The sequence below is a fragment of the Antrostomus carolinensis genome, unplaced genomic scaffold (genome assembly GCF_000700745.2).
Source record: "Antrostomus carolinensis isolate BGI_N321 unplaced genomic scaffold, ASM70074v2 scaffold10953, whole genome shotgun sequence".
NCBI classification, from domain to species: Eukaryota; Metazoa; Chordata; class Aves; order Caprimulgiformes; family Caprimulgidae; genus Antrostomus; species Antrostomus carolinensis.
In genome coordinates this window covers 34,766-42,090 of record NW_010305879.1, presented here as the reverse complement: position 1 = coordinate 42,090, position 7,325 = coordinate 34,766, and positions in this window count along the sequence as shown.

The following is a 7,325-nucleotide window of genomic DNA, read 5'->3' as shown; positions in this document are numbered from 1 at the left end:
CTGTTCCTTGTTAGTATGTGCAGAAGGCACAGTTTACATGAAACCAAAATATTAACAGATAGAAACTTGCTGTTCTAAACTGAGCAAACAAGTGTTCTTGTGCTCTCTTGCTAGCAAGAGTAGTATAGGCTGCTTGGGGTAATCTATGAAAAAAAAGGTACTGATTAATTATGCAAGGTAAGAATTTTTTATTTAGAGAGGTTAAAATTTTAATATAGGAACCCAAGTAATGGTGCAGTTGTCAAAGCAGAAAGGATAAAAAGCAATATAATTGAAAATTATGTGCTTTACTTTTCTAGCACAGAGGTCCTTTCAATGTGAAAATGGACACTGCTTGATATTAAAGATTAAGTGGAGTAGGGAAGGTTATATGTAGCACTTGTCTATTTTGTTTTCAGTGGTTGCTGGAAAACTTGGCACCCTTGAAATATAACTCAAAGCTTTTTTTTTCTGCTTTCCCTTTTCTGAGGAAAAAGGGAGAGAAGTCTTTCATTAATTGCACATGCTAGTTAACTTGTCACATTTTACAGCTTAATCCTTTTTCTTTAAAGAGTTGTTAGTGAAAAGAGAAACTAGCCATCTTCTGTATAACAGTCATTATTGATGTAACTACTAAAAATAACATTATTATTTATATGAACACAGTAAGATCAGTCATAATACTGATCTCCTCCTACTGTGGATTGTTGCCTCCCATGGTATCTTTCAAGAAATTTAAATTATTTTATCCTAAATTACATCCATTCACTCTTATTGTTGAAAACAACAATGTAGAATTAAAAATAAAGAGTAACTTTTGTACTTTAATTGTTGGTCTTGGCTTTCAGGGAGCTAAGAGGTATAAACAGACATGAACTCCTCACTTCTTCAATGACACTATACTGGTGTGAATAACTTGTCAATTGGGACATGGCTTTGAGGAAAAGGACTTTGAATTTAAATTTTTTTAAATACAGTTTTCTTATTGCTGGGTGATGGAGGCTTTCAGCAATTTTCTCATGGGTCACATTCACATTCCTTCTTATCTCCACCCCATCCTTACCACAGTATCTCACAGTAATTCTAATTTTCTTAACTGTCAAATTTTAAGGTAAAACCATAACTTGTGCAGCACAGTATTCACTAATTATTTACTATGATATTTTTCTCCTTTTTGGAACCAGGAAAATGCAGGTATTTTTTTAACACTTCAAATACAAGAATTAAGGACATTAATTACTTATGGAGAATGTTTACAGAAAAAAAAATCAGTGGTTTCCTTTCTTCCTGTTATGTGTTGATTGCTTTAATTTTGTCATCAGGTCTCTATTAATACATTTTATAGCATGATTAGAGCTTGGACTCTTCAGCCTGGAGGAGGGAAGACTGAGAGGGGATCTTATCAGTGTCTATAAACACCTGAAATGTGGGGACCAAATAGATGAGGCCGGGCTCTTTTCAGTGGTGGCTGGTGACAGGACAAGGGACAATGGGCAAAAATTGGAACACTGACAGTTCCAGACAAACTTAAGGAAAAACTTCTTTACAGTGAGGGTGACAGAGCCCTGGGACAGGCTGCCCAGAGAGGTTGTGGAGTCTCCTTCTCTGGAGATGTTCACCCACCTGGATGCTTTCCTGTGCAACCTGTTGTAGGGAACCTGCTTTGGCAGGGGGGTTGGACTAGATGATCTCCTGAGGTCCCTTCTGACCCCTATCATTCTGTGATTCTGTGATTGTCCCTGCTAGAGCTTTAAAAACTGCTACAACTTTAACTCTGATTTATTTTATTTTGGTTGATTTTGGTTGGTTTTGGTTGATTTTGGTTTATTTTGGTTTATTTTGGTTTATTTTGGTTTTGTTTTATTTTTGTTTTATTTTATTTTATTTTTTTTTTCCCCTCTTTCTGGAAGAAGTCTTTCTGAGTTAATTTCTTCTGTGTAAAATTTTATCCAGAGCAGTCCTGCTTTTGAGGAGAGCACATGAAGAGGGAAGAAAAGAGCTTTTGGTTTAAGGCATTAAAATGTGACACTGCTCTTGCTGTTGCAAAGAGAATCCATGGAATCCATTTTAGTTGCAGTACCTCCAGATTCTGTGTTTCTGTGCGTGTGAACTCCACAGGTAGTTGCGTTTCCCACATGAATGGAACGAATCCGTGCGCGCCCTGCCCGTATGCAGCAAGGATGCACGTTGCACCTTTTGCAGTTTTCCCCACTTTCTACCTGTAGTCACTACCTGTGAGGGTTAAGAGAACCCGTATCAAAGGGACTGGGCTTTTACAGAGATGGCTGAAAAGAGTTTGGTCATCCACTTACTTGTGCAATACAATCTTGTTTCTGAATATGGAGTTGACATTAAAAGTTAATGTTCAGTGATGATGGTGAATGTGCACAAATGGAGATCATGTGGAAACACTGTAGAAAAACAGATTTAAAGAGAAGAAATGATAGATCCATAAAATGGAATAATTTATTCTTCTGCACTAACAGGACAAAGACCTATTGAACAGAAATTCTTATATTTGATTCAGTACTTGAGTTTTAAGGAGGGTTTGGACATCTGCAGCTGGAAATCTATGTGGGAATGTAGCTGAGGTCGGAAGAGTGCAATCTGAGTGCTAGACTCTTGTTTTCTTAGTGATATAAAATACCTTAATCTGTGTAAAATAATTAGACCTGATCATACATATATTATCATAATCTAAAGAATAAGTATGTTGACTGCTTGTAGCTCAAGCTGCTGCTTCTAAACTTTTGCTCATGGAAGGTCTATTAATCGTTCTTTTACCTCTGATACTTCCTTTTCGTGCCACTCAACTGAAGTACAGCTCAATATATGTAAATTCTTGTAGCAATTACTAATCTCCTAAACTACTTTTTTGTATTCTCATTCTCTAGTGGGTTTTGTGTGCTATTTCATATTTTATCGTATATTAAATACTTTACCTGTGTCTACCAGAAGAGGTGAGATTATGTGATAGGTCCTCCATACTACTTTGTCTTCCCAGCCCAGAGTTAGAATGAAGTTTTCTTTCTAATGACTTCTCTATTTGTCCTCATAAGTGATAGCAAGGGAAGTTTTTGTTACCCACCTATTATCAGCTATTGTCTTCATTTAAACCCCTTCACTTTCTGCAGGGAATGGATCAGAATGGAGCAAAGTGTCTGGGACTGTCAAGTAGTGCTGTGGGCCAAAAGGGATTGGGAGCCTGAGGCATGGAATTAGAGTGTGAGCTGTGTTAAGAGGCAGTCCTGGGAGAAAAAGTAAGTTTGGATGATGAAACAGGGAGAGAAGGAATAAGGTCTGTTGAAGTAGAATTGTGGGGTTAATAGAATCAGGTGAACAGCAGGGAGAGACATCTTACAGTAGACCATGTGTGGTGGGAAAACTGGATTTGTCTTTGTACAGAAACATTTTGGAGGGGAGGTCAGGGCACAAGGCCTCAGAAAGTAGATACAAAGTTGGGGCCAGATTACAGTAGGGAGGAGGAGGAGGATGAAAACTGGCACACAAGAAGATTAGAGGTAGCTGGGCTTAATTAAATTTGCACAGGAAATTTTAATTGTGGCATTTAAAAAAAAATAATGAATACTAAATCTATTTTTTTGTGTGCTGTCAGATTTATGTTTGACATAAGTAATTAAAGGAGCATGTTCATTTAGTGTTGGTTACTTTGACCACTTTGCACCGAATAAACAACATGAATTGATTGTTAAAGTGCCTAGAGTGAAAAAGGGAGCAGGATAATTTCAAATCCAACAGAAAAGTTAGGTGTGCTGCTCCACAGAGTGTTGGTAGAGCTTTGCTGGGCAGGGTGATAGTAGAGTAGGAGCAGAGAACCTTTTTGCTGCTAATTTGTTCTGGAGCTTGGAGCCCCGAATAATGGAATTGACCGAGAGATTTGAGGTGTGTATACATTTGGAAGAAGTAGTTTATGGTTCTTAGAAAAAGCATGCATGCTTGGAGAATGAGATACATTGTTAATGGTGTATTTTATTTTGATGAAAAGTTATTGAAAGTTTTCAAATCTGTATGTTAATCTTGCCCTAATCAACATTTTGTGCTGTTGAAATACAGAAGGTTTGTTTATTTTCCTCTTCTGTGTGATGTATCCAACACAGAATTTTATGACTCAGGGATTCCCTTACTATGATCAAGTTGCAATCCCGTGTAATACAGCAAAATTATTCTCCTCTAACTTTTGTTTAAAGCTCATAACTTTTGTTTAAGTTGTGGCTTTATCTGAAGTGTCTTGTCTTTGTCAAGTCCTTGCATGAGGACGATTATCCGGTACCATAATCTGTAAAAGAAAGTGGTGGATTCTTCATTTGACTTTGTATAGTTTAGTTTCCAGTTGTTGCATGTTGGTTGTTTTGATTTGTTACTTTGCTGCTGTTCAAAATCTTTGAATATACAAATTATGTAGCCAGTAATCAGATAAATATATTAAACGTTTTCTTTAATACAGCATGCAGGTCAGGTCGCCTGCTTGTGCTGCTTTGCATTGTTAGCTATCATGGCCATACCAAAAAGACTTTTGTTGTTGTTATTCTTTTCTACATAGAACATGGTCAACAGTCTTACCAGTGTTAATTGTGTTGTTTATTTCTACCTACTGGATGCTGCATTTGATTCTCTTTGTATGCATGCTTTTCAAATGGGCTTAACAGGTCTTAGGCGGCTGGCAGCACTGGTGGGTACCCTTCCTTAGGTGCATTTGCCCTTTGTGTGTTAGTCCGGATTTGCATCAAGAGCACACGTTTACAGTGTGACTCCTGATTGTCCACACCTGCTCCACCAGTAGAATGAGTTAAAGCACAGCTGTCTGGGAGCACCTTCTGGATGAAACTAAACCAGAAGATGTGCTCCAACTGTGAGGGTCAATTTAGGCCCTGGGGGGGGTCAAAGCTGGTCTGGAAGTAACAGCCCCTTGCCCACCTCAGAGCCCATGTCCTGTGGGTGCTGAGTCTCAGCTTTGCACGCCCACCCCTGCTGCTGTGCACCCCACTGTGTGCTACTGTGGCCCTACCTTGAAGTTACCAGTGTGCCAGTGTCAGTCTTGGGCAAAGTGTGCTTTTAAGTTAGATTTTATTTTTCTTTCACAAGAAAAAGTAACATTGGGATGTTGAAATGAAATCATAGGAGATCCTTAGTTTAGGTGGGATTACTTTCTAGATACCTCAATTAGAATTCAGTATTACTCAGTTTAATATATCTCAGGTTTTTTACTGGGTTATTTTTATTAATATGTTAGGCAGAATTTAATCAAATATCTGTTGAAGCTTTTGTGTTAGTCCAATTGTCTTTGTTCACCAAATCTGTAATCTCGAAAAGATTTCTTCTACGAGCGTCCACTGCCCATAAACCATATTGTGACTGTAGCTGTTCTGTCTTTTCATTAATTGCTGTCCTGATCAGTATTAGTATGACTTAGGTTATTATCCAAGTCCCTCTAACTCTCTAATTTCAAAGTTAATTCTTTAAAAGCTTTTCAAGTTCTGCTATACTTTGTTAAAAACACCAACAAAGCCCCTCACCCTCACCTTTGCACCTACCTACTTCCCCTTTTTTTTTCTTTACAGTTTCAAGTAATAAAAAAGTAATAATAAAAACTAGCAGTACAGATGGAGATTTCCTGATTTTCCCATAGTTATGTGTTTTTGTAGGCTAAAAATGTTTAACAACTTTTGTACTTACTAGAGAGAGAGAGATATTTCAGCAGTAAAGCAAGATGTGAAGTGCTCGTCCTTCCCTCTCAGGACGGAATGCATCCTGTTGTGGTAGATAAACCTGAGGAGTGTTCCCCATAGTTTCCCAAAGTTGCTTGGCATTTCTTACAGGTGGTTCTGAGCAACTGTTTTTCTGGGTTATTTTTATAATCTCTCTTCTGTGCAAATGTAATGGATAAAGCTGAAGAATTCTGCTTAAGCAGCATTTAATCTTCGAATATAGATGGGGGATGCATTCATCAGCTCTGAATTTACAGTTGGATCAGTCCAGGGTCTTCCATTTTCCTTGGGGTTTCCTTGTATTTTGCTTTTGTTATGAAACTTACCTGGGAGTTAGACTTGGTGACCAAGTTTGATGAGTTTTGCATGTTTATGCTAAACCTTGCCACTGCAATGTTTTCCTGTCCACCTGAAAAAAAATCTCTTTGCTGTTTGAGGTGGGTAGGAGAGCAACAGCTTTCCTCTATGGATCTGCTGGGGTTTAGCTGATTTGAGTAATTTTTGGCTGAGAGTATAAATGAAGGAGGCACTGTACTAGCTGAAAAAATGGCATTTTTAGTTCTCTGGTAGTTGATTTGTAAATACACTTCCTCCTGCAAAATAATAATCCTGTCTTATTCCTTATCTGTCTTATATATGGAAATGATTGTATCTTGTGTGTTAGCTGACAGTAGTTAATTCTGAGAGCACTTATGTGACAGAAGGCAGCTTTAATGTTTCAAATCTCTCAGATAATGTACATCCATCTGTTCCTTAGCAAATGCATCACCTGTTTGCATATTGATGATTTCTGATGTAGCATTGTTTGTAGTTAAATTTTGGTAATGGATTTTACAGGCTTTTGGAAAAGCCAAGTTGAGTTTATTTGTGCAAATACAGAGTAAAAGTGAAATCACTTATGGCTGAAGCTAATTTTGTGAATTGATGGTCACTAAAAATGTAAGAATAATTAAAAATATATAATAGTACTAGTGTATGTACTTTTTTTGACTGGCTGGAGTTTCATTTGGGTATATTAACAGTAGCATTATTTTTGTCACTTAAGCGTTCAGCAGAATCATGCATTTTATTACTTAAGTATTTCAATGCTGACCTTTCATGTTGGTTGCTTATAGATACAAATTGAAAGTATATACTAAATTATGGAAACAAATGCAGCATTTGCAGTTTTATCAAGTAAGTCCTAAACCAATAATTAATGAATATATTTGAAATCATGCCATTGATACTGAAAAAAATGCAATTAAAACTTTTAAAGTTTCATTCATGGCTATTTAGAGAATCATTTGCAGTGGAAGCTGAAATTGATAGATTATGAAGATATAAATCTCTTGGTCTTTTTGATTACTGATTTTTACATTATTTAATGCTTAAAAAAAATCCAAATCTTTTCTCTTTTTGTGAGAAAATAAGATGTAGTGTTGTCATGTTCATAATGCCCGAACTATACAACAAGCCTGATAAATAGGTTGCACTAACCTCCGATTATACATGCAACAAATTTGACATTTGATGAAATGGAGTTGTTAAACATCACTCCAGTATGCTAGGATTTATGGGCTTTGGGGAAAAATGTTAAGTGAAAACATTTCTCTTAGATGTCACAAAGAGCACACTCTT